Raw genomic sequence first — 27,532 nt, forward strand, 5'->3', positions numbered from 1 at the left:
TAGAGTGAAAAATGATTGACTGAATGTGGATAAAATGTTATTCTAAGGATTCTGCTTTTCATCCCCCATTTTTAAAGTCTTTGAGCAATCAGCCCCCTTGCTTGGGCCAGCTAAGGGGCATGATTAGAGGTAAACTGAAGCTGCTGGCTGGGATGCAGGGATAACCTTTCTCTTCTCTGGGGGTGGGAGTTCACTCAATTGCCTCACCTCTGACCTAGAGCCAGTGGGCCTCTGAAGGGGAGAAGGAATAGGCCCCTGTGGCCAATCCAAGGTTCTTGGCTTCTCTCCTGAGCTTACTAATTATTTCCCTCCATGGCCACTTGGTCATCATGTCCTCAGTGCAGAATCACCCAGGGACTTACCCTTCACATCTAAAGACTCATTCTCAGGTTTCCTTCTGCCACCAGGTACATGGCCTTGTTCAAACACAAAGCAGGTGTTTCTCAAGGTATAAAGTAACTAACTGCCCTTTTGGCAACTGCTCTCAGAGCCTATGGTCCCAACAGCAATGATAAGTAGTATTTCATAGTGTACCTCTTCTCAAATCCCTTTGTTGACGAAAATAATCCATAACCAATCTGTAAATGAAAATTTGGATGAGTTTATTCTGAGCTGAAATCTGAGGACCATGGCCCGGGGCCTTTCTTCCCAAAGGAAGAAAGGGCAGCAAAGAAATGAGGTGTACAGAGTGGTTATATACCCCCAAAGAGGGTGCTTTACATATGATTGAAATGTCCCTCCCACAATAATCACAAGATTGCCCTGTTGGCACAGCGTTTGATGGACACAGCAGGTAGTGGGTCTGCTATCTTGGTGGGCTAGCAGGAGGCAAGTCTATTGTCTCGAGCTGGGCGGTCACAGGTGAGTGCAGCAATCAGTTTCTAGCCTAAGGAAAGATGCTTAATCCTTAAGGAGATGCCAACGTTGGGAGGGGCAGGGAAGTTGCACCTTTACCTCAAGGGCCTTTTGCTCTTGCCATAGGGAATCTCTAAAGCAGATATACAATGCATGCTCAACGGCCTTGGTCAGGCCCTTTTGGAAAGAAAAGGTCAGGCCGAATTAGGTTTATACCAAATGGCTTCCTCATATTCTCCAATATATCCTATTGCTTGCCATTTTCATTTGTCACCTTATATTATATGGTCGACTCCCACATGATCAGACGTTCCTCAGCCCTTTAACAGTCAATTCAGTTCTATCTGGGAACTAACCAAGAGACAGAATTTTGCTGATCTAAATAGAGCACAAAGGAAATGTAGGGGAGGAAGACATTTCCTCTACCCTCTCTGGGTTCTTCTGACCGGAGAACGAATTAAATTCGCATGAGACAGAATAGCAGGAGAAAATTAAACAAAGCTTTATAATGTGTATACATGGGAAGGCTCAGGCAAGCTGAGCAACTCACCAAAATGGCTGAAGCCCCCACCTTAAATATCATATTCAGCTAAAGACAAAGAAGTATGTTGGGGGTGGGGGGAGTCAGTTACAAGAGATTACCAGAAACAGGAATAAGATTATTATGCAGCTTTAAGTCCTTGCATTCTGTATTGATAGGAGTTTCTAGAGATAAAGTCATCCCCCCTTCTTCCTGGTACAAAGAGAGAGACAACTCTACAGATGGAGATTTCCTTTACAATGTAAATGTCTCCTAACAAAGGGCAAGCAAGTTCCACTCCTCAGTTGCTTTCCTGTCTGCAGTGTATTAAAAGTAACCAGCCCCAAACAATCCTCATGCCAAAGAGACATATCTTGGGGTGGCCAATTCCAGGCCCCCACAGAAAGAAAGGAGAAAACATGGTGACCTTAACTGGAGTGATTTGATAGAATGTTCTCATACTTTTTTGGCCCATATTGATGAGTAAGTCTTATCTGTTGCCTAGCAAGTTTGGCAAATAGAGCCTCTATGGTTTGTTGGAGCAGTTCTAAGAGCTTTACCGTCACAAGTCCTGCCAAACTGCCACCGCCACCTCCACCTCCAACTCCTCCTCCAGCTCCACCTTCACCATTTCCAATGCCACTGTGATTGCTTCTACCGCCATCTTCAGCACCACACTGCTGCCACCAGCTCTACCATCTCCACCTTGCCACCGTCACCGCCTCCATCACTGGCACTTCCATCTCTCCCACCGCCAGCACTACCGCCTCATTCACTTAAGATCAGTAAAAGCATAGGCAATGACATCTTCCTTACACTTGAATGGGGTATTTATGAGTCTGCCTTCACTCTAGTTCCTTTTCCTGGGGCAGGGTCAACTGATCATTTTTTTCATTTAAAATTTTTGTTTACTTAATTTAAAAAAATGTAATTTTCATTTTGTTTAAAACTATGATGGTACAGAGGGTATAAACACTGAAAATTCTCCAAATATAAATATATCCTTTTTACACAAATGGTAGCATAGTACAGCATATATATATATATATATATTTTTTTTTTTTGAGGAAGATTGGCCCTGAGCTAACATCTGATACCAATCTTCCTCTTTTTGCTGAGGAAGATTGGCTCTGAGCTAACATTTGTGCCCATCTTCCCCTAATTTATATGTGGGATGTCTGCCACAGCATGGCTTGATAAGCGGTGTGTACATCTACACCTGGGATCCGAACCGGCAAACCCTGGGCCACCAAAGCAGAGTGCATGAACTTAACTGCTACTCCACTGGGCTGGCCCCCAACATATATTTTTAATTCTTTCATAACAATATGTCTTGAACATCATTCCAAAAGAGCACATAAAAAGCTTCTTTCTTCTTTTATATTTTTTAAATTAAATTTCAGCTCTGACCTACATTAATTCTTTTCCTCTATGTTATTTAGGTTTATTTTGATGTTTTTATTATAATTTCTTCTGAATGATGCTTAGCTCATTGATTTCTGATCTTTCTCCTTTTCCAGTATGAATAATTATGGCTATAAATTTCTATGTATTCTGTTAGCTTCACCCCAGGTCATAGTATACATATTATTTCCTTATTTTTCAGTTCAAAACACTCTGAAACCTCTATTATGCTTTATTCTTTGACCTGAAAGTATTTAAAAGTGTATTTATTAACTCTACCAAACAGGACTTTTTCAAGCCATCTTTTTGTTGTTGATTTTTTGCTTAATTATGTTATTGTCACAGAACATATTCTATAAAGTTTATTTCTTCAAAAATTTGTTCATTTCACTTTATGTCCCAGTATCTGATTATTTTAAAAAGTGTTGTATGTATGCTTGAAAAGAATGCATATTCTGTAGCTGTTGGATAGAATCTTCTACATATGTCTATGATGTTAATTTTGTTGTTCAAATATTGTATTTCTTTACTGATTTTTTTCTTGTTATATCAGTTCCTTATAGTTATGAATTTTTGCTTTACATATTTTGAGACTATGTTATTAGATGCATACAAATGTAAAGTTGTTATAGTTTACTGCTTAACTTTAGATTTTCTTATTATAATGTTATTGTTCTTTTCTCTAGCAATGCTTTTCATCTAAAAGTCTATTTTGACAGATATTCGTATAGCGATACGAACTTTCTTTTGTCTAAAGTTTTCAATCATTTTTTTAAATCTTTTCATATCCCTAAGTTTTAGATGTTTCTTCTTTTTTTTAATTATTTTTTTTTTCCTTTTTCTCCCCAAAGCCCTCCGGTACGTAGTTGTATATTCTTCGTTGTGGGTCCTTCTAGCTGTGGCATGTGGGACGCTGCCTCAGCGTGGTTTGATGAGCAGTGCCATGTCCACGCCCAGGACTCAAACCAACGAAACACTGGGCCGCCTGCAGCGGAGAGCGCGAACTTAACCACTCGGCCATGGTGCCAGCCACTAGATGTTTCTTTTAAGTTACATATAGCTGAATGCTTTTGAAAGTCAGTACTTATCTGAATATTTTGTCTATTTATACATAATATAATTCATGGGGCATTTGGTTTAAATTTAGCATTTTATTTTGTGCTTTTGTGTTTGCTATACCTGCTCTATGTTCATTTTTTAAAATTTTCTTGCCAAATTGTGGATTTATATCTTTTTCATTGTATTTTTTGCCTTTGAAAAGTTTGAATGTTAAAGACATAGTTTCTACCTTTTTACTAGGGACCCTAGAATTTAAAGCATGCATATTGTTTAAGTCTAAAATTAATTAACATCTTTACCTGCTTCCCAGATAATTCAAGAACCTTAGAACATTTTAATGCCATTTAAACTTCTCATGGATTATACGGATTTTTTTGTTGTTGTTCTTGCTGCTGTCTATTTTATTACTATCATTTTTAAATAACCCCACTAGACATTGTTATTACTGTTTTATACAGATCATGTTCAAGTATATTTATCCACATATTTACCATGTTCTTTTCATTTCTTTTTATATCTCAGATCTTCCATATGGTGTCCCTTTTTATACCTTTTCTATTATACCGTTTGGAATCACTTTCCTTTAGAGAAGTTTTACTGTTTCTATTTTCCCAAAAATGTCTTTATTTTGTCCTCATTCTTGGAAGATATTTTTTGCCAGGTGTATAATTCTAAATTGGTAGTTAATTAATTTGGCACATTAAAGAATTCATTCTATTGACTTCTGTCCCTCATTGTTGCTGTTGAGAAATGCACCTTTTATTTATTTTTCCTTTTTCCTTTTTTGTTTTTTTTTGTGGAGGAAGATTTTCCCTGAGCTCACATCTGTGTCAATCTTCCTCTATTTTGTATTTGGGTTGCCTCTACAGCATGGTTGCCAATGAGTGGTGTAGGTCAGTGCCCAGGAACCGAACCCTGGGCCACCAAAGTGGAGCGTGCCAAACTTAAACACCAGGCTGTGGGGCTGGCCCCAACCGCTTCCTCTTTTAAACTAAAGTTTCATCATGAAAAATCTCGAATATATACAAAAGTAGAAGAGTGGTATAATAAATCCACATGTACTAATCATCCAGCTTCAATAATTACCAACTCATGTCAATCACATTTCATGTATAACCCTACTCACAAATTCCTCTGCTTTTTTCTTGTAATTTATTTGTTTAAGAAATGTGTTGTTTGGCCTATAAAAATTCCAACATTCTAGATGTTGCTGGTTCTGTTGTTGTGCTATGTTATGTACATTTAATATGTCTCTCTGTACCTTATATTTGTTGAAAATTGGTCTGAATGCTTTTAAGATTTTCTCTTTGCTGATGCTTTTCTGTAGTTTTTACAATGATATGTGTGGCATAGACTTTTTTATCTTTCGTAGAATTCATAGGGCTTTTTAATTTTATGGATTGGTGTCTTCCCTCAATTCTGGATGATTCTCAACTATTATCCTTTTTTTTTTTTACCTTTTCAGTGATTGCTCTTGAGCATGCAGTACACATTTATAACTAATCTAAGTTTTCTTTCAAATAGCAGTATAGTAGTTCATGGATAGTGCAAGTACCTTAGAGTAGAGTATTCCCAATTCTTCTCTCCTATCCTTTATAACATTGTTGTCATTCATTTCACTTATCCATAAACTATAATCACTGAATACATTGTTGCCATTATTATTTTGACAAATTGAAACTATTATCTCTTAGTCAATTAAGAATAAAAATAAGTGGCCGGCCCCGTGGCCAAGTGGTTAAGTTCACGTGCTCCGCTTCAGCGGCCCAGGGTTTCACCAGTTCGGATCCTGGGCGCGGACATGGCACCGCTCATCAAGCCATGCTGAGGCAGCATCCCATATACCACAAATAGAAGGACCAACAACTAAAAATACACAACTATGTACTGGGGGGCTTTGGGAAGAAAAAGGAAAAATAAAATCTTTAAAAAAAAAAAGAATAAAAATTAAAGATTTTATTTTGCCTTCATTTATTCCTTCTCTAATACTCTTCTTAATGTGGATCCAAGTTTTTGACTGATACCAGTTTTCTTCCTTTTTTTGTTGAAGCATAGTTGGCATACAATTTTATATTAGTTTCAGGTGTGCAATGTGATTTGATGTTTATATTTCATTCCTTTTTTGAAGAATTTCTTTTAACATTTCTTGCAAGACAGGTCTAGTAGCAATAAATTTTCTCAATTTTGTTTGTCTTAGAAAATCTTTATTTCTTCTTCACCTTTGAAGGATAATTTTTCTGGATACAGAATTCTAAGTTGGTGGGGTTTTTCCCCCAACACTTTAAACATTTTACTCACTCTCTTTTTGCTTCCATGATTTCTGAGAAGTCTGATATAATTTTCATCCTACTCCTCTACAGATAAGGTTTTGATTCCCCCATCCCCTGCAACTTCTTTCAAGATTGCCTCTTTCCTTGATTTTCTGCAGTTTGGATATGATATGCCTCACTGTAGATTTTTTAGTATTTATCACGATTGGTGTTCTCTGAGCTTCCTAGATCTAGGTACTGGTGCCTGTCATTAATTTTGGGAAATTCTCAGTCATTATTACTTCAAATATTTCTTCTTTTCCTTTGCCTCTTTCTTCTCCTTCTGATATTCCCATTTTGTGAGTTATACCTTTTGTACTTGTCCCACAGTTCTTGGATATTTTATTATGTCTTTTTCATTCTTTTTCCTCTTTGCATTTCAGTTTGGAAGTTTCTATTGGCGTTTCTTCAAGCTAATTGACCCATTCCTCATCTGTGTCTGGTCTATTGATAAAGCTATCAAAGGAATACTTTATTTCTGTTGCAGTGTTTTTGATTTCTACCATTTGCTTTTGATTCTTTCTCAGAGTTTCCATATCTCTGCTTGCATTACTCATCTGTTATTGCATGTTTTTCACTTTTTCTATTAAACCCTTTAGCATAATAACCATATTTATTTTAAATTCCTGGTCTGATAATTCCAGCATCTCTGCCATCACTGAGTCTGGTTCTGATGCTCACTTTTTTTCTTCAAACTGTGTTTTCTTCTTTTAGTATGCCTTGTAATTTTTTGTTGAAAGCCAGACATGATGTACTGGGTATAAAGGAACTGAGGTAAATGGGCCTTTACTGCAAGGTTTTATGTTTATCTGGCAAGGGGTTAAGCTATGTTTTACTGTTTGCTTAAAGGCAGTCCTTGTTAAGAACAGAATGCTCTAGTGTATTTTAAAATGATTTATTATCCCCTTCCCCTACTGGTAGTATGAGGGGATTTCCTCCAGTATTCACTGCGAGAACTTGGTACAGCTCCTAGAGGTAAGACTCACAAAGCGTAGTACACCCCCTTATACTGAGCCATCCTGGAGTTTTTAACTTTCAGACTTGTCTACACTGAGTCTCCAGCAATTCATCAATTACAGCTTAGGCATTTTTATCCAAGTTATGGTTCCGGTGGAGGTTTGTGCTCCTTTAAATTGTTATTCTTTGTATCTGCCTGTCTGTCTCTCCAATCCTGGGGGCAACAGTTTGCCCTGTGATCTAAATTCTCTGTTGGATCTAAGAAGAGATGTTGATTTTCAGTTCAGTTTTTTCTTGTTGTGAGGATGGGAATGACAACTTCCAGCTCCTTACATGCCAGGTTTCAAACCATTTTCCTCAAATATTGTTATTTGAAAAAGCAGATATTTTATTTTATTTTTTAAATAGCAAGTATAATGGTTTTAAAATACATTTCTGGTCGTTTCAGTATCTGAAAAGATACTTGAGAGATCTGTTTCTGCTCCTTGTCTGCTGGTTCTCATTTCTGTTACCTTGCTTCTTTATGTAATTGAAAATTTTCTCTGCCACTCATGGCCCTTGAAAATTATTTGTTTAGATTCTCAGAGGCCTTGGATGAAGATATCCTCCTCCAGAGTTGATTTGAGTTTGCTTTTTCAGGCACCTGGGAATGATACTGTCAGATGGCATATTTTGGACCAACCAGATCATGGAAATTTGAGCAATTTCCACTGCATTGTCAGAATTTGGTTTATAGCTTCTTAAAGATGGGTCTTTTCATTTCTCCCACATCACCTTTCTATCATCCTTGCTATTTTTCTTGTCAGGGTATGAGAGATGTTTTGCTAAGGAGCCTCTGTTCTGGGGGGGTAGCTCTTTGATGTGCTGGTTTAGTGTGTAAGCATGTGTGAAAGGGGGTTGTTCTATAGGACTCCCCACCTTCGGTTTTCAGTTTGCCCTTTTCACCTAGAAAATCCGTCAAAACTTTAGCTCAGTTCTGTAGCCATTTCCTCTTGACTGTCAAATGCCCTCAGGGAAAAGGCAGCATGGAATCCCAATTTGCTCTTCTGAATTCTTGACTTTTCCTCTATTTTAAACCTGATAATAACACCTTTCAGCACTTTGATACTTTCTTAGAACTATTATTTTAAATTCTTTCTTATGCAATTTGTGTATCTCTGCTTCTTTGTGTCAGTTACTGGAAGTTGACTGTGTTCCTTTGGTGGAGTTGTGTTTCCCTGATTTTTCATGATGCTAGCAGCCTTGCATAGGAGTCTGTGCATTTGAAGAAGCAGTCACCTCTTCCAGACTTTATGAAATGACTGTGAAAAGGAAAGACCTTTTACCTGCAGGTGAGGAAACACTGGAATGTGCTGTGACCCCAGGTCTAGCAGTGCAGGGCACCAAGTGCAGGGCCATGAGATGGTTCCAGGTGGGAGGGGGGTGTGATGTCTCCTTGGTTTAGGCTGCTGGGGTCCACAACATTCACAACTGTGTGATATTTGGCAAAAGCTGCAGGGAGTCCACAGTGGCTGCAAGAACTGTTGGGGTCTTTAGCAGTGTCTCTAGGTCCAGTGGCTAGGGACCAGCACAGGCAGCAGTGGTGGCTGGAGCTGGTGGTATGCACACTTGATTGTGGGGGATGGCTGAAGGTGCCTGTGCAGTGGCAAGCTGCAGACACACATGGGGGTGAGGGCTGGAGGTAGAAGCAGGGTTCAGAAACAAATGTGAGTGCACTAACAGCTGTGGGGGCCCTGGCTATCAGCATGCAGTCATGTTACTGTAGGTTCTAATGTCATTATGAGCATGGCAATGGAGGCCAATGATGGGAGTCAGGCTCACAGCATGTGGGTGTCCCTGCAGTGAGCCTAGTGGTGCCATTCAGTGACAGGAGTCAGGGATGGATCCAGGCCCACAAGTAGCTGTGGAGGCCCTTGGTGTCAGCGTGCAGTCCTGCTGCTGCTGTGGTTAGCCATGAATGTGCACGTAGCGGTGGGGTCAGCTATGGAGGTCTAGGCTGGTGTCTTGCATGCATGCAGCTGCAGAGGCTGCCCTTGAAGATCCCAGGCTGAGGGATGGATGGGAGGGAGTAGAGAGGGACTTGGGCAGCTGGCATCTGTGAACTTGAAAACCTGTAGGGAGAAAACATTAGAGTGACATCTGCAGGAGGTCCAGGACAGCTGTACTGGCTGTTAGTTTTCAGCAGTGAAAGCTTTTGGGGTCCTCTCTGGAGCTGATGGCTGGGGTCCTTGATGAGATCCTGAGTGATGAAACTGGGGTGTCTACAGCATCCACAAGGGCTGTTGGAGTCCTCAGCAGTAAAGGCTGCTGGAGTCCTCTGCAGAGCAGGTCACTGGGAACCCGGATCACTCCTGCTGTGTGGCTATATTGGTAGCCTCTGCCCTTCTTCCTTGTTGCTAGCCACCTCTAGAGGTCTCAGCTTTCTGCTCTCTTTTTGAGGTGAACCCAAAGGGGGTTCTTCGGGTCCTTCATGCGGTGCCCTGGACGTCTGGGGAAGCTGATGGCTCATCCTCCTCTCCCTTTCCTGGTGAGGAAGCTCTTTAATCCTGGGGAGTTCCCTCGTGGTGCTGACCAGTGCAGCCCTAGGGGATGGGATGATATGGGCAGAATGAAGCTGTTCTGTCTACCCTTTTTGTGTGGTATTCTCAGGTCTTTTGTTCCACTGTGTTGCTGATTTTTCTTAATTGGTCTCCTGAGCTCTCCCAGAGCTATTTTCAATCATGTGTAGCTATCTAATTGTTGATCTTTGTTGGGGGAGTGAGGCTGGTGTCTTTTATTCTGCTGTCTTGGTGATGCCACTGCCTCAGCTCTTTGATATTTTAAAGAAAATATTTAAAAAATATTTTTTCCAGCATTTTATTTGTCTTCAGCTTGAAAATTAGTCCAAATAACCTAGCCTGCCATTCCTAGAAGCAAATATCCTGTATATGTTTTCAAATTGTCCCTTGATCACTCTTTTGGACTTTTGTTCAAAGATCTATCAGTATATCTTTTCTACCAATCCATAAAGCCCATTTTCAAAACCACTTAAACGCAGAGTTCTTTAGAGCAAAGTCTAAGTCAGCTTAGTCTCTATTGCTGTTTATTCAAAGGTACACAGAGAAGAGGAATGAATACAGCCCCAGTGACCTGATCCATGTGACTGGTTCTGATCCTGGGCAGAGAGTTAGGGGAGTGGTCCTGTGATCCTGACTCCACTTAGCTAGTCCAGCTAGATGTGTGGTCCTGTAGGGGTGGGATTTCAAATGGTTCATTCACACAGTAGATTATTCTCTGTAGCCTCAGATTTTAATCCACTGGAGATTTTTCATTCTTGGAACATTGTTGACTTTCCAGTTCTCTTCCTTTTCCTCAGATCTAAATAGTATCTTGTAGTGATGAGGATTTTTAGGATGCTTAATTTTAAAATGGTTTATGACGAGGATTTTTAGGCTGGTTACTTTTAAAACTACAGATAAGAAGCAGGCTCCGAGGAGTGGAATTTGTTTGCCCTTTGATCAGAGACAGTTGCATTTGTGAAGGAAATCTCCATACCTCCCCCAGGAGGAAGGGGGTGTGGCCTTATCTCTGGAAACTCTTAATGGGGAAGGCAAGAACTTAAGTTGTTTACTGTCTGGCAACCTCATGTAACTGACCCCCCACCCCAAAATCCTCCTTTGTCTTCAGTTGAAGATAATATTTGAGCGGTGACTTCTGCCATTTACTCAATCCAGTTTGATTCTTATCTAAAAGTTGTGGGACCACCCAATGGCCGGACCCTAACGGCACTGGTACCATTTTAACTTTTTTTTTGTCTTGTAAAGAGATAATTCACATACCTATGCCTTAAATTTAGCCTTACTCTCCACCCAACTTTGCAGCAGAAGCGGCAGCAGCAAGAGCAACATGCCGGCAGCAGCTCTGCCTGCCCATGGGTCCTGTCCCCATGCCAGCGGCGGCAGCAGCAGCTCCCCATGCCGGCAGCATCTCTGACTGCCTGTGGGCCCTGTCCCCATGCAGCAGAAGCTCTGACTGCCCATGGGTCCTGTCCCCATGCTATTCTGTACTATTCTCTAAATAAAAGAGCACTACTGCCAGATCTTGAGAGTCTAAGAAATATTTCTTTCGACTCCTCGGCTCACCGACCCCGCATGATTTTGATGTTAATTCTGTTTTGTTTTTCAGACTATTTCCTTATATACTACTCCTTCTCTCTGAACCACGTTAAGAGTCTAGAAGGCCAGGGTCCAAAATAAAGCCTTTCTACTTTCTCGGGTAAATCACTTTGTGGAGTCACAAACAATGACATTTATTGAGTACTTACAATGTGTGCTGAGTGTTTTACTCATTATCTTACTGAAATTTACTTGCCTGTCGTGTGCGTATTTTGGTTATTTTGAAGATTAATATTATATGTGAAAGGTTTGTCTTACAAATTTTGTACACTCAGTTATCATTTTCTTCTCTTCGTTTGCTTATGTTTCCTCTCTTTTATTTCAGTTTGGATCTTTGGAGATCATTTGATCTAAAACTTTCAAAGATGAATAAATGAGACTCAGTTTAATTTTTCAAGGTCATACAGGTAATTTGCAGCAGAGTCAAGTTTAGACTACGGAGAGTTGCCAATAGCACAGAGAGTTCTCTTATATCTACGGTCCAGAGTCTCTAATATGTCATATAATCACGTTATAGTGATCAAAGCTAAGAAGTTAATGTTGGTACAATACAATTAGTTAGGCTGCAAATTTTATTCTGCTTTCACTAGTTTTTCCACTGATTTCTTTCTTCTGTTCCAGGATCCAATCCAGGATGCTGTGTTGCATTTAATTTCATGTTTGTTTTCTTCATCTCCTCCAATCTTTGACAGTTTCTGTTTTTCCTTGTCTTTTGTGACCAGGCTACTTTTGAAGAGTTCTGGTCAGGTATTTTGTAAAATTTCCCTCAATTTGGGTTTGTCTGATGCTTTCTCATGACTGATTCAGATTACACATTTTTGGTAAAAATGCCATAGACGTGATATGCCCTTCTCAGAATATGATATCAAGGGGTACATGATGTTGACGTCTTATAAATGTTGATGTTGACATTGATCACTTGGTTAAGGTGTGTCTACCAGGTTTCTCTCCTGAAAAGGTGCTTATTTTCCCTTTAAAATTAATACTTATTTTGGGTGAGATACTCTTCTGTTTCTCCATAAACTTTTACCCACTAATTTTAGCATCTATTTGTTGGTTCCTGTATATTTTAAAGCACTCCTTTCTGGAGAGAAAGGTATCCAATTTTTACATTTTGCCTGGGGGACCAAGGTGACAAGATGAGGCAGTTTCTGTTGAAATCAGAAGAGAGAGTTGATCTATGAGTTTGAACTGATGTAGAAAGGTGATGTGTCATGTAGGGTATAATCTGGAAATATGGATCAAAAGTATAGATGAAACCAGATGCAAGTGGCATCCAGAATTAAGACCAGGCTGTCATATTAGCAGAGAAGTAAAGGAAGCTTGGAGAAGACACATGGCCTAAAGGAATGCAAAATAGTAAAAACAACTACTCAATTGTACTCACTGTTCTTGTTTTGCTTTGCTTGCATTGGCCGCATCCATTATCTCTTCTCTTCTCTTTGCGTTCTAATCTCAGAATGGAAGTTTAATGGCATCATGAGCAAGCCTGACCCAAAGGAGACAGCACAGAGTAATTCCTCCCTTTGTCCTCTTTACCTGGATAGGGAATCCTTTGATAGGAGAAGAAGAGATTGTTAAAGGCTTTCTCACTGCTTCCTGACTTCCCTTTTCCACTTCTCTGACAGAACGGAGTTTGGCGCAGACCCTGCCATCAGTTAGGACAGTGCCCTGCAGGGTCTAAGAGAGTTATAGAGGGACCAGAAGAGAAGAAGCCAGAGCAAGGGGGAATCAGGAAGTCAGGGGGGGGAGAGTGCAAATCTGCCCAGTCCAGACCTTCAGGACGGGAGCATGGTGGGGATTCCTGGGGAGCGGGATGTGCAATTGCCTGGAACATCCCTATGGCATATTTCTCAGGATTTTAAGCAATGTGCTAGAGGGCGGATGGCCAGTTGAGCCAATGTTAACCTTACGGACTGAGGAGCCCTCAATGATTTTTGCTCTTTACCTTCATGTTGATAATGTTAATCCCAAGGTTTTCAATTTGATGGTGGGGAGCCTCCTTTGGAATGGGTACCCATGTCTCAGAATCTTCCATTTTTTTCCATACTGCTCCCAAGTTTGAAAATGCAACTTCTCCTGAGAAAAGTAAGATAGCCAATCCAAAGCACCTTAAAAATCAACCAGCTTATCAGAGGTAAACAAAACAGTTGTTTTTGAAGCATTTAAGCCTTGATACTAACTTTCAGTTGCTGCTTTAACAAATTACCACAAATTGGCTGTTTAAAGCAACATACATTTATTATCTTAGTGTCTTCAGCTCGGAAGTCTGAAATGGCTCTCACGGGACTGAAATCAGGATGTCTGCAGGGCTGCATTCTTTACTGGAGGCTCTGGGGAAGAAACTGCTTCCAGGCTCGCTTGGGTTGTTGGCAGAATCCACTTCCATATGGTTGTAGGACTGAGGTCCTATTTCCTTGCTGGTTGTTGGGTGGGGTTGTTTTCAGCTTTTAGAGGCTGCCTGCCTTTTTTGAGTCATGGCCCCCTTCACCATCAGAGCTGGCAACGGTGAGGCAAGTCCTTTTCATGTTTCAATCTCCCTGACCTCCACTTCTGCCTCATCTTTCCTGCTTCTCTTTTGTCACGTCTCTGGCTGACTCCACTTGGAGAAATTTCTTAACTTTTAAGGGCTCAAGTGATTAGATTGAGCCTGCGTGAACAATCCAGGATAATCTCCCTATTTTAAGGTCTATAACAACAAAATCTGCAAAGTCCCTTTGCCATGTAATGTAATATTTCCACAAGTTCAGGGATTAAAGGCATGGGCTTTTGGGGGGACATTATTTGACTTACTATAGGTTCAAACAACACAAGAGGAAGGTTTTGAAAAGGGTTGGGAAAGAGATGTGGGGGCAGGCCAAGTCCTGGAGTGTTGCCTGTAATAAGCCAAGTGACCATTAGGAGGACATCACAATGATGGGCAGGGGTGATAGAGAGGGGCCGGTGGCACTTGTCCCCTAATTGGGTGGGAGATGAGAGTTTAAACTGGAGAGTCTCAGCTGGAGGCAGAGGTGATGGAGGACATTGCCTCTTAAATTTACCAGGCTAACTTTGCTGAGGAAAGCAGTGTGGGATGCAGCATGGCTGATCTCTGGACCACGCAGCTTCCTTGAGGATGTGGATGTCCATCTAGCCCCGAAGGCTAAGCTGAACACAGGCTAGCAGCAGTAGACAAAGCAGAACTTGGAGAATCCTGGATTAGGTGACTTGGTGAATCCAAGGCACACCTTCTGGCTGTCTGTCTGCTTTGTTGGCAGTTCTTTGACAGCCCTTTGAATCCTCTGACTTTTCCTCTCAATGGTACTGGCCCTGATGATACTGGCTTCTGAGAAGCTCTCACACACCCATACATATATTCTGACACCGCTCTCTGTTTTCCAGTTCCTCCTAAAGGAAACTCTGGCACAGCTCTGTCATTGGAGACCAGCTGTCTAGTTTAGACTCACTGTTAAACTGGACTCTTCAAGTGCCTTGTCTCACATTCACTCAGCCCACTCTTTACCCCAGTCATTGCTAGGGCAGCCAGCATCACACAGGTGCAACCTGACATCCCCTTGCTTGCTTTTTGCCTCAAGATCATGTGACACCATGGTGGGGATGGTGCAGGAAGTAATTGGCATCTACATACACAACTTAGAAGTGAGTGGGAGTTAATATTCCATGGAACAATCTTTGATCAATGGGAAACGGGAGCTTGTGGTAAATCTTCTCCACTTCCTTCTTTGAGGTGGACATTTCTGAAGTGTATTTTGTACCAGCTCCTCAGTGTGTCCCAGTGAAATTGATGTCCCATTGATGCGGGGTCGGTGAGCCGAGGAGTTGAAAGAAAGATTTCTTAGACTCTTAAGATCTGGCAGTAGTGCTCTTTTATTTAGAGAATAGTATAGAATAACATGGGGACAGGACCCATGGACAGTCAGAGCTTCTGCTGCTGCCATGGGGACAGGACCCATGGGCAGTCAGAGCTGCTGTGTGGGGACAGGACCCATGGGCAGTCAGAGATGCTGCTGGCATGGGGAGCTGCTGCTGCCGCCGCTGGCATGGTGACAGGACCCATGGGCAGGCAGAACTGCTGCCGGCATGTTGCTGCTGCCACTTCTGCTGCTCCAAGTTGAGGGTTAGAGCTAAATTTAAGGCATAGGTATGTGAGTTATCTCTTTACAAGACAAAGGAAAGAATATGTAAAAAAGTTAAAATGGTATCAGTGCCCGTAGGGTCCGGCCGTGGGTCCGGCCATTTGGCGGTCCCACAACTTTTAGATAAGAATCAAACCCGATTGAGTAAATGGCAGAAGTCACCACTTAAATATTATCTTCAACTAAAGACAAAGGAGGATTGGGGGGGGTTCAGTTACATGAGGTTGCCAGGCAGTAAACAACTTAAGTTCTTGCCTCTGGCATTGATTAAGAGTTTCTAGAGATAAGGCCATCCCCCTTCTTCCTGGCACAGAGAGGGAGGCATCTTTACAGACAGAGGTTTCCCTTAGAAATGTAAATGTTTCCCAACAAAGGGGCAAGCAAATTCCACTCCTCAGAGCCTGATTCTCATCTGCAGTTTTAAAATTAACCAGCCTAAAAATCCTCATCATAAACTGTTTTAAAATTAACCAGCCTAAAAATCCTCATCACCATTGTCCACAGGAGTGACCAGCTCAATACTACACCCTTATACTGGCTTTTCACCCTCATCAATTTTACCTGCCCTTCTCCCTGACTACTCTTTCCTGAAATCATTTCCCAGAATGAATTACATGAATGCAAGCTCCATCCCAGTTTCTGCTAAGACATATGCCAACTATATTAACTGGCAAAGCTGAGGAAAATCTTTGTCAGAATCAAAAACGTTTAATAAGACAAAGTTCAGTGTTTCTTTACAATACCCACCTATGAGTCACAGGCCAGGGCTGGAGAAAACAGCCTGAAGCATCTCTCAGCACAACGCCTGGCTCCTGGAGAGACACATGGCTCTGTGGCGCCCTTTTAACTGCAGGCCAAGTTGTAGATGACTTGCTTGTGTAAACAAAAAGGGCAGAGAAGCATAGAGGTGGCCTTGTACCAGTATTATAAACAACTTGTATGGCTATCATGACATGACGAAACAAAGTAGAAAGCCTATGAAATATCAATTAGCCAAAGGAATTGGCTCATGTATTTTAGGCCTGTTGTTTGGAAGGAATTGGAGGAGGCAGAAGAATAGAGGCAGTGTCCTCATAAATCTTTTATCTAAAAATGTGTGGTACGTGCTTAGAGATTGAAAGATCTTTAGAGATGCTTGAAAGGCCAGACACTCTAAGGTTGGAATGAAAACAAACACCCCAGAAAAGAGGAGTACTCAGCTATGAGTAAAATATATAGTTTTAAAGTGCTGACTCCACTGTCCTCCAGCGAGACCTTGTTTCTAGTGACAACATTATTTGAACTGTAATTTTGTTGTCCGGAATTTGGAGATAGTAATAATTTTGTTCTGATGATATATTGTAAAAATCAATTGATATGACATCTATAAAGCAAAATTAACATAAAACAAACATTTGGTGAGACCCGACTGTGCACTGGGACTGCCCTGGGCACTAGGGAATGCAGAGATGAGTGTGACATGGTCCTTGCCTTGGAGGAACTCCCAAGGTACAAGGACAGAGACAGGCACACGTGTGAATATATAGAAAGCAATGCCATTAGTGGAGGAAAGGAAAATCTGTGGGATCCAGAAGAGAAGCAATCAAATTTTCTGGGTGTTGGAATGAGAAGTTGATGTCTAGGCTAGAAGGTTAGTAGGTTTCTCAATACATAGACAGAAATGAAATGTGGGGAGGAAGGGAAGGTCATTCCAGGTAGATAGAAGAGCAGAACTGAAGGCATGTATGTGCAAGTTAGAAACAGCATGGAGAAAATGTTAAGTTTGTTTTGGGACTTATTACATTTAAAGTTCCCATGAAGCCTCTACACTGTTATTATTCAATAAGTAGCTGGAATTAACAGTCAGAGGCTCAGGTGAGGGAATGGAACTCGACGTAAGGATTTGGAACTAATTTGCATGTACATAATTGTTGCCACAAGAGTGGAAAAACCGCTCAGAGAAGGCAAGTGTGTTGAATGAAGCAATAATTGGCTCAAGGACAGAAATCTGTGGAATATCAATATTTAATGGATGGAGAAAGGAAGATGAAACAGGATGTTAAATTGGAAGCTTTCACTGAGACAATAAGAAAAAAATAGATGTACAAATTACAAAGCGGGGTGTCAGATCACCAGGCAGAAATTTAAAATTAGGTGTCTGAGAAGGTTTTGCTAACTCTCATGTCAACGAAGAAAATGTGAAAGGATCTGTAGAAATTGATAGAAGAATTTATGATGAGGACTTCTTTGGGAAAAGTCTATTCTGGGATTCTTACCATTTCTCACTCAAGTCTGTGGGGAAGAACCTCAAAGGAGATCACTTGGAGAGCTTGGAATGTAAACTTCGTATTTAAAGTGGAGAGGACAATTGCCTGGCATCCAGCACATGCCTTAGGAATCATAACGTGAGGGAAAAGCCAGATGAACTGGCCTGTGGTAGCAGCATAGTGAGAGAGAATTGCATTTCCTTCTGATGGTGCATCCAGGGTGCATGATCTTGGAGAAAGGATGTGAACCTTAGGGTAAGATGTTCGTTTGGTGTTATTTAAAACGTTTCCTTGACAAAGAGAGCTTATGTCAGACAGAGTTCTGTTTGGGGGTTTTAGTAGGAGAGCCTCCAAAACACCCACTCATTTGCTCATGAAAGGAAGAGTCAGCTTCCCATTCCTGCCAAGCCTGGATATAACAGACCCTCCTAGAGACAGTTCCAGTCAAGCCAGAGCTTTCTCATTCCTCTTCCCTCCTTCCTCCATCCCATCCTCAATTGAACCATGGAAAATTTAAAAACAGCAACGAGGAGCAAGTAATAAAGAAAAGATGAACCTCACCTCCTTTCTTCAAGGTAGTCAGTCTGCTTTCAATTGTGCCGTTTGGGGTGTGAGGAGAGGAAAGGGCTGTTATACCTTTGAAAGAAGATTGAAATGCCAATTAACACATTTAACTAGGAATTTCTGATTTCTAAATTGAGACTCTATGACATAAATCATCTTTGGTTTTATTTATTTTCCTAGAGTAACTACCCCAATTTTTTATCCAGGGACTTGGGAAAGACATCTTCCAATGGAAAAGTATAAACGGATGGTGAAATACAAAAATAAGTTTGCATTTTGAATAGATCCCACAAGGTGTGCTTTTTCAAGGCTTGATATGAAGAGGATTTACACAAAGAGAGAACGAAAATTAGAGAAGAAGTCAATAAGATTAGAGTTGTAGAAACCAAGGGAAAGAAAAGTATTAAAAATAGGGCTGGTGCAGGAGACAATTGATTTCATCCTAACAATGAGGACAATTGATAAACTATAAAATCATACTGTTTTTTGAAAAATCCATCAAAGATCTGAGGATTCAAGGAATCCTAAATGAACTAAATCCAGAAAGAGATGAACCCTTTCTAAAAGAAAAGTGTCTCACATTCACTTTAATTGTGGGAGACACAGCAGAATAGAAAGTGAACCCACCCTAAAAGGGGTAATGAGAAACCAGCCTGATTCTTAATGACCATTTCATGCCTGCATATGGACTGGCATGACAGGCAGCAATCGTCAACCTCAAATTCTATATTCTATGTCCAGTAAGATTATTCTTCCTTTTTTTCAGACAGATAAGACAGGAGATAATTCCTCTTCACAGACCTGACCTAAAAAATGATAAAGGATGTCTTCTGATAAGAGATGGAAGCCTGGGTTTTCATGGAGAAATGAAGAGCACCACAAAAGGTAAAACCGTGGGTAAATATAAAAGATCTTTATGTTTTCTTTAGATTTCCCTAATGGATTATTGACTATCAACACAAAAATTTTGGCAATGTAGGCTGAGTGTGAAGAATTGACCAGTTGTCTGGTGTGTCCATGGGACCAGGACCAAGAATTCAATGAAGGTGGTATGGTCTAGCAGGGCCAAAGCTAATGTGGCAATTTGTGTGGTCAGGATAGGTATGAATAAGACCAAGGAGAGGAGCCAATATTGGTTAAATACAGGGAGATTGAGCAAATAAGCAAATATTTTGAGAATAGCGAGAGTTTCTTACTGTTAAAGAATGGAGTTACAAATATGAAAAGAGAGGAGGCCATAATACACCTTCTGGTATTGGGTTAGAATTGGAGGTATTGGTGTAAACTCATGGCTTTCTATCTATCATCTATGTATCTATTATCTTTTTTTTTTTTTTGAAGATTAGCCCTGAGCTAACATCTGCTGCCAATCCTCCTCTTCTTTTGCTGAGGAGACTTGCCCTGAGCTAATATCCCTGCCCATCTTCCTCTACTTTATATGTGGGACGCCTGCCACAGCATGGCTTGACAAGCAGTGAGTAGGTCCGCACCTGGGATCTGAACTAGTGAACCCCAGGCCGCCAAAGCAGAACGTGTGAACTTCACCACTGCACCCCTGGGCTGACCCTCTATCTATCATCTTTTTATCTATCATTTATCTATTTACCTACCTACCTATCGACATACATATGGATACAGAAATAGAAATAAATATAGAAGTTCATGTGTATATGCATAAATATATTTCCTGGCTTTGCCCATTGAGAGGACCTAGAATCAACGACATGGCAGGAGCAATGAACACACCTAGATTTTGCTTTCTAAATATTATCCAATGAAAGAAACAAAAACTTCTTGAAGAAATCATTGATTCTTAGACTGGGTCAGGGAAAGCACAAGGTGAGTCTGCAACATCTTCAGGCATCAGAATGTACGAAAGCATTCGAAGAATGTTGGAAGATATGACAGAAGCATGTAAGAGCCTACTTGTGTGAATTCCTACCAGCCAAATCTGGCATTTAGAACATCAAAATCAATAATGATAGTAACAGGTTATGATCCATTGAATAAAATGGGAATCCATGTTTCCATACTAATATAAATGAATAAATGAATGGAAGAAAAAAGAAAGCTCTATCTGATGGTAGGATGCCAACTTGTAAATGTAGAAGTGGTATAGACATTAGAAAAATCACCTTTTCAGTACTGTCTTAATATTAAACGATTCAGGCAAGAATCATCAACAGATATTAAAACTAGTGGGTAAAAGTTTGAATAGAAACCAGAGATTTATCTACAGTCAAAGCATCTTCCCACAAATTACCTATTAATTAATAAGGACAAATTACTTAGTAATTAATTCTACAGTGGAGTCACCTGGCAGATTCCATTTTAATCAAGAGATACAAGTTAACATTACCAGTAATAGGACAAATAGACATTATATTCTTCCTGATGTTTCATTGATAAGAATATAGCATCACTTTTGTGGCATTCCTGTAAAAAATACATAACCTAAGTATAATTATGAGGAAACGTCAAACAGATCCAAACTGAAGGTTATTCTACAAAGTAACTGCTGTACATAACAATGATTTTTATTTTTTAAGAAGCAGCCAAATGAGCTGCCAGCTTCTCTCCGAGTTTAATATATAAATGGGAAGCTTTCAATTGGGAAGACAAAAAGAGGAGCAGCTGGTGAGAGTAGGCAAGGGTTGGGAAAGGACCCTCTTCTTTCCAAACATTTTGAAAATCCATTAGAGACTTGCATTATGGTTAATGAGCTCCTCTTTTAAGACAAAAATCCTTGTGAAAGTTAAACCTCATATTCTCACCTTAGCATACATTTCTTTAATCAGATAATTAAATTGCTTTCTTTTGAACTCATCTCAGAACCACAATTTGAGAGATCTTTTTTTTTGTTCCTTTATGATTATTTTTTTTGGGTGGTGGTGGTTAATTGGAACGTGTGGTATTTAGGAGAAAGAAAGGGCCTAGGCAGAGAGTGGGGATGCTTTGGGTAGCTGAAGGGCAACTGAAAGACGTTGGTCCCTGCAATAGTGAAAAGGATGGCGGGAAATGTTGAAGATTGGGAGGAGAGAAAACCTACCCCCAAATTTTATTTTCTTGCAATTCTTTTTTTTTTTTCCTGTGGACTCAGCTATCTGCCTTGGTGCCCTGGAAAATTACCCAAATGGCCGTTGTGCTATGGAAAGAAGGTACCAATGCCTTGAACAGAACTAATGGTGGGTCAAGTCAGTTTCCAAAGGAATTAGTGGTGAGGTTGCAGCAGCCACCCATGCGAGCAGAGTACTAAGAAAATCCTTCTCATCTGGGAGCAGTTCTGGCCCTATCAGATATACGTGGCTAGAAAAGTCATCTGGGTCCCAGAAGAGTTTACAAAAAGGCACAGATTCTGGTTGTTCTCTTGCCTCAGAAATTTGTCTCCCTATGCTATCTGATCATCCTGAGGCCAGTCCCTAAAAGGAATACTGCCTCAGAATGAAATCGGGGACATTGGAATCTCAGATAAGTAAAAAGCAAAACAAAGCAAAAACCTTGTTCTACAGTCACTTAATAATGCTTTCTATAGGTAGCCATGAAGAAATAAGAGGTTGTTTTCATCAAACAAAGCCCAGCAGAGAGAAAGAACATGTTTAGAATGCTTTGCTGTGTCCATATAGCTTCTAATTCTATTGTCTTCTCAGATTCCGAGAGAGAGGATCCATAGCAGAATGGCTGTGGGCACACACAGAACAACAGATCCATGTTCTTGTTTGGTGGGACCCCAAAGGGAAGAATGCAGCTCCATAGTTACAGGTTGGAGTTCCAGCAATGCAATTTACTAAATGAGAATGTCGTAAACGCTCTAGTGCTGAAGAGATTCATGTTAGGATGCTGAGGATTGGAGAATAAATTTAAGCATCATTTGGAGATGAGTTAGGGTTACCAGCCCATCCCAGTTTGCCTGGGACCCTCCTGGTTTTAAGTTCCACATCTCAAACACCACCTCAACCCTAGGCAAACCCAGATGTCTGGTTACCCACCTAGCAGGTCAGCCTTAGTGATTTGTAAGGCTTTTTTTGAACTCTAAAATCCTTTTATTCTCATGCTTGCGTATGTAAGTCCAATGTTGCCTTTGTGAACTCCGGGCTTGTTTTTAATAGAAAACAATAATTGTGGCATGAGTTTGGTCTAGAGGGCAGAGTGTTGGACCGGCAATTAGTGGTTCTACCAATAAACACCCGTGTGACCTTGGGAAAAATCTCTCTTCTCTGGTCTTTTTCTTCCCCAGAGTGAAGGAACTCACTTGGATGTTTTATAAGATTCTTTCCAACTCTACCATACTATAGCTTTTTCCCATGAATTTAAATGATCTCATGTGAGTCTTAAGAAGATGCTCTTGCATACCAGTTCTCTGCTTATCTGTGGGCATGTAGAGGAGGAGTGGGTGTAGAGAAGGAGATGGGGAAAGCAAGTAGTAGAACAAAAAGTAGGGCTTAGAAAGGACAGCAAAAAAGTTAGGAGAAATTCTGAGCTTTTGTTCCAAGGAGGTCTGAGGATATATAATAAATCTATTCACTTACCACCAAGGAATTCCTTTTAGATGCCTAACAAACAAGATCGCTCTTTTCCCCACTTTAGGCCCAGAGAGGAAAAGAAGTTTGTCCAAGTTTACATAGTAAACTAGTGGCAAAGATAAGAAGTAGAGTTTATGTCTGCTAGACTGTGCTGTTTTCCTGCCAGGCTGTGTTGCTTATGAGGTGTTCCTAATTAGAGTAACTGCTCCTTTCTCCTTTCATTTTGAACCAAAGAGGGGAGCATTATGTCTGATAAAAGAAAACACAGGAGATGGAATAATTTTCAGGCTGCTGCTCTTCTCCGAACTCATTGTGCAACCCTTGGCATTGTTGACAATTTCAGATCCGGGTTAAATACAGCAAGGGGAAGTCAATGCTACATCTTAAAAATTAATTGTTCAAGTACTAGGTCATTTCAGAGTAATGCACCATGAAATTATGTTATTCTCCAGAAGGATTTCCATAAAGTTTAACATGCCATGACACATTCTTTTTCCACTGGAGTTAGTTTTTTAAGAAGTACGTAAAAAGAGTCTTTGGGGTCCAGGGGTGTGTGTGTAAATGTTGTCGCAGACAAAGCAAGACTTTGCTCTGTTAGGCAGGACTTTCAGAGCAGCAGTTGCTGCCAGATCAGATCACTGTTAAAGAAGACCCCATTACCAAGTCGTGCCCCACAGAAGCACAGCCGGGCCCGTATCTGTGGAGGCAAGCGCGGAAGAAGTCATTAGTCTTGGTGCTTTTTTACTGTTATTCACACTGGGATAATGAGATTATTGGAATATTTTTTTTCCTAATGAGAATGAGACAGAATACCTTGGTCTCTAAATGATTTAGTCACAGAGGGAACACATTACTCTTCCCTTGATTGCTGTCAAATGCTGGAAAATTGGAATATTATACTGATATTTATCGTGATGGGCAATATTTTTCCTGCCTTCTCAGTGTCAAATGAGATGGGAAAAATATTTGTCTGAAAAGCAGACTCCTTTACAAGGTTTGTAGAAAGGAAGACAGATGAAGATGCAGGATAAGGAACCGGGGCAGAGGTTTGAAGAAGGATAATTGGAGGATGGTGTTTTGCTATTTCTTCTTCTTTTTTTTCACCAGTAAAGCTATCCCCTTGTTTTAATTTCCTACAGACTTCTCTTCCAGTTAGCTCACCAGTGCTTGGAGCTAATTAGACATTGTTTAGATTCTGAATGGAAGGTTAATTTCAAGGGGAAATGGGTTTGTGTTGGTCTGGAGGTCAGTAGTGGCAGTTAGTTAATTTGTGTTTCTTGGGAAGAAATAACTTCCTGGAGAGGAAGAATTCCTTCCAGAGGGAAAGAAGGGTTTTGCTTTCTTACTCTCAAGAACCTCTCACCTGGGACTCATCAGCTCAAAGTTTACGAGGCCAGTATGGACTAAGTGGATGACCTGGTGCTCTGAGATTCAACCCAGGTCCTAGGTGGCTTTGCAGCCAAGCTGGATAAAGAAATCCTGAGGTCTAACTCCTGGTCCTGTCCTGCCCCCTGCCCAAACTCGTCTTCCAAGAAAGTCTGAAACTTCTGAAAAATGGAAAAATATTAACAAGTGGAACCCTCCCTGTTGGCTTTCACAAGAGAGATGTCACCATATTTTTACGTTATAATCAGGACATTTTAGTGTCCTCAATGTAACGGGTGGAAGAACCTTACAACAGGGGCACTGATCCTGTGATCAACACATACGACTTCCTGTTAGATTCATTCAGGATCCTGTTATAAATATAGAAATTCAGATGGACCCACTGTGGTCCCACGTCAGTTAGTTGGAGTGAGGGCCTATTCATCTGTACTTTAACAGGCTCCCAGGAGACTTTGTTGCAGCCATGGACATCAACCATGGTTCTTACAGGGACAAGAGATGCTCAAAGCGCTTAGTAGCATTGAGGAGGGGGCCAGAAATAGATGTAGAAGACAATGTGGGAATGAAGGAGGTGCATGATTGGGAGCGTATGATGTGGACAAAATTTACACCTAGAAATGTCCGGAAGCACTTTTACATTTCATCATTAACTCACCTGTCATTTTGTACCCAATTGCCTCTGAGATAAAAGATTGTACCTTCTTATCTTGAATCCCTGGAAAGGGAAAATTCATTAGTGCCAGGAAAGAGGGCATTCGTTTAGCTTAGAGGATGCTCAAATTCCAGCTCCTCCATGAAATTTTCCACCCCCAGCCAAGAATCTCTTCTTCTTTGAAACTAATGTATACCTCTGTGGTAAACTTAGTAATGTCCAACATGTGGTTTTGGTATTTGTGTCTATAATTTAGCCCTAACTGAACTGTATGCAAGTTGAGAGCAGAAACCATATATCTTATTTATCTCCATATCTCCTTCCTGAGGATTTCTGGAGAGCCCTGCCTATAATTGGTATGCAATCTATTTGTACTGAGTTAATTAAGAGGACAAAAGGTGCCGCAGAGAGAGATCATCTAATGCAGTGAATGGCCCTCTACCGCACCCTGTCACGTACCCTCCTTCTGTCTCTTGCCACTTCTTTCTTTTCCTACTCTGATGTCCTACCCCCAATCATCTCAGGTTCCCAGATAATGGCTTGCCTTTTTCTTCTTTTATCTCTTTCTCTTTCTTATTCCTTTTCCTTGCTCAGCATCACCAGTAGGAACATTACTTAGCCTATTACTGGGTCGATGTTTCCTTTTGCTGCTGAGAACCTTGGTGAGGTTTGGGATTCTAGCATCATTTTGCATCACAATGCAAATCACTTCCTGGAAGGCCAGGGATGGTGTATTCTAGTCACGCTCAGTTTCTAGATAGCTTGCATCTCACCCCCAGTAAAACCACTTATTTAGAACATATCAGTGTATTGACAAGGTCAGAGAGCAAGGCTGTCCTGAGGTGAGAAGCAAACTCCAGAGGCGTGAGCACTAATTGTTCCAATGATTGTTTATTTATTGGCGACGACATAATTATTCTCTTTGGGGTCATGCATTTGCCTCCAGGTTGCTACATGGTTGTGCCCCAGGGATCAGGCCAGGGCAGAGTGTGGTCACTGAGGCTCAAACTCCCAAAGCGATCAGCAAGAACCTCCTAGTGAAGGTGGTGCGCCCTGCTCCCTGAGGGATGCTGAATGGTATGTGAAGAAGCTTGGAGTCTGAGCCTGCTCTGGAGGCTTTCCTGGTCTCTTGGAGTAGTGCAAATACCATGTGGGCCCAACGTGTGGCCCAAATCACAAAGGCAAATGGGTACAGCAGATGAGAAGGAGCCTGGTCCTGGGAAATTAGTGCCAGGGCTCTGCATTCAGAGATATGTGACAAACATTGCTCACTGTATGCCCCCTTTATTTTGTAAGGACCTGAAGCTCCATAAGTCTCACAGCTAGTGATGGACACCTGAAGGGTAATGCAGGGATATTTTTAAAGCAGACTCGTTTGACCTCTGGACATCCAGCCACAGAGAATAGATCCCAGGCTCTGTTCCTATTTGGTATGCAGTCATTTCCCAGCAGCCTGGCGGAGATCACTCTGGACTCCTTCAGGGACCCATGGCCATCCTCGGGATCAGGGAAAATAAGACACCTTGCAGCATGTCTGCCAGCCTCCCCTGGGGACTTCAACACGGAGATGGATGGATAGGTCTGCGATTTTTTCCAGTTGGAGCACACTTGCAAGGGTCAGTGCAAAATCGGAAACCCAGTGGGCTCCTCGGGCCACAGCAGCTGGACCCACAGCAGCAGTCTGTGCCCTGTCGCTGACTTGACTGGGGGCTCGGCGTGAGTTTCGTTTGCACCATTGCCTTACATGGCTGGCGGCTCTCTCTGGGAGAGTGAAGAACTGTTGCAGGGAAATGGCTGAGAGAGGGAGAAATGATTTTCCACCAAAGCAATTTGCCCAATTTTTTTTTTCTTTCTTTCCTCATACATTTTTAAAGAAGATTTATTGCTAGTAAAAGTGCTGGCTGGACAAAGCTCTCTCATGCTGTGCGTTTGCTTTTTCTTTTCTTGAATGTTTTGAAACCTCTCTAAGGTGTTTCGTCTCTCTGACATAGACTGGAGAGAAGCCTAGGTAGTGTGGATTCCCAGTTCACCGCTGTGAAGGCTCTGCTGCTTGCTGGCTGCCCCGCCTGGCAAGCTCCAGCCCTGCAGGCTCCACGCAGAGGGCACGCAGCACCAGATGGAGAGAGGGAAGGCAGACCCAGCGAGAACACTCTCGAAGAGAAGCAAATGGCCCAGGGAGGAGAAAGATGGTGCTGGACCAGTTGGATGCGAGCCCAGCTCTGAGTAACTCCCTCTATTCAGGGAAAATAAAATCACAAATGAGAACAGTAGGGGGCCAAGAAGCAGCTGGAGACAAGGGATGTTAGCTTGGTTGGGGGGTGGGTGCTGTGAGACAATGGAGGGTCCAACGAGGTGTTCAAAAGTCTGGTCTGCTGGGGACAGCTGCTGGTCAAATCCTAGGCCTGAATATTGTCACAAGACCAGTGAGCTGAACCTTCTGCCTCAGCCCAAGACCTGAGAATAGTGATGAGACAGGAAAGGCCTCGGACCTCCTCCTGCCTCCCGCATCTAGCCTTCCCTGTCCATCCCTGGTGACTTAGTGGGTAAGGCTATGATCCCTCTCTTTAGGCAACTGATAGGAGGAGGAGGATATGGGGGAGGAGGGAGAGGAGAAAGAAGACAAGGGTGGGGAGGAGGAGGGGGAGGGAGAAGAACGGGGGACAAAGAAGATGGGAGAAGGTGGAGGAGGAAGGGAGGGAGGAGGAAGAAGAGGAGATTTTGAGATCCAGTGAGTTTCAGGGCAGAGGCTGCTCCTCCCCGTCCCCACCCC

The 27,532-nt window shown here is 41.6% G+C and overlaps 1 long non-coding RNA gene across 1 annotated transcript; it reads right to left on the reverse strand.

The window, feature by feature from the left end:
* Positions 1-15,107: 15,107 nt before the first annotated feature.
* Positions 15,108-25,441, reverse strand: LOC139078855 (uncharacterized). Its single transcript, XR_011531998.1, has 5 exons — positions 25,307-25,441; positions 24,766-24,825; positions 18,202-18,276; positions 16,142-16,267; positions 15,108-15,382 (listed from the first exon to the last, which is right to left on the reverse strand). It is a non-coding gene; the product is annotated as an uncharacterized lncRNA (long non-coding RNA).
* Between the last annotated feature and the right edge of the window lie 2,091 nt (positions 25,442-27,532).

The sequence above is a fragment of the Equus przewalskii genome, chromosome 23 (genome assembly GCF_037783145.1).
Source record: "Equus przewalskii isolate Varuska chromosome 23, EquPr2, whole genome shotgun sequence".
Taxonomy (NCBI): Eukaryota; Metazoa; Chordata; class Mammalia; order Perissodactyla; family Equidae; genus Equus; species Equus przewalskii.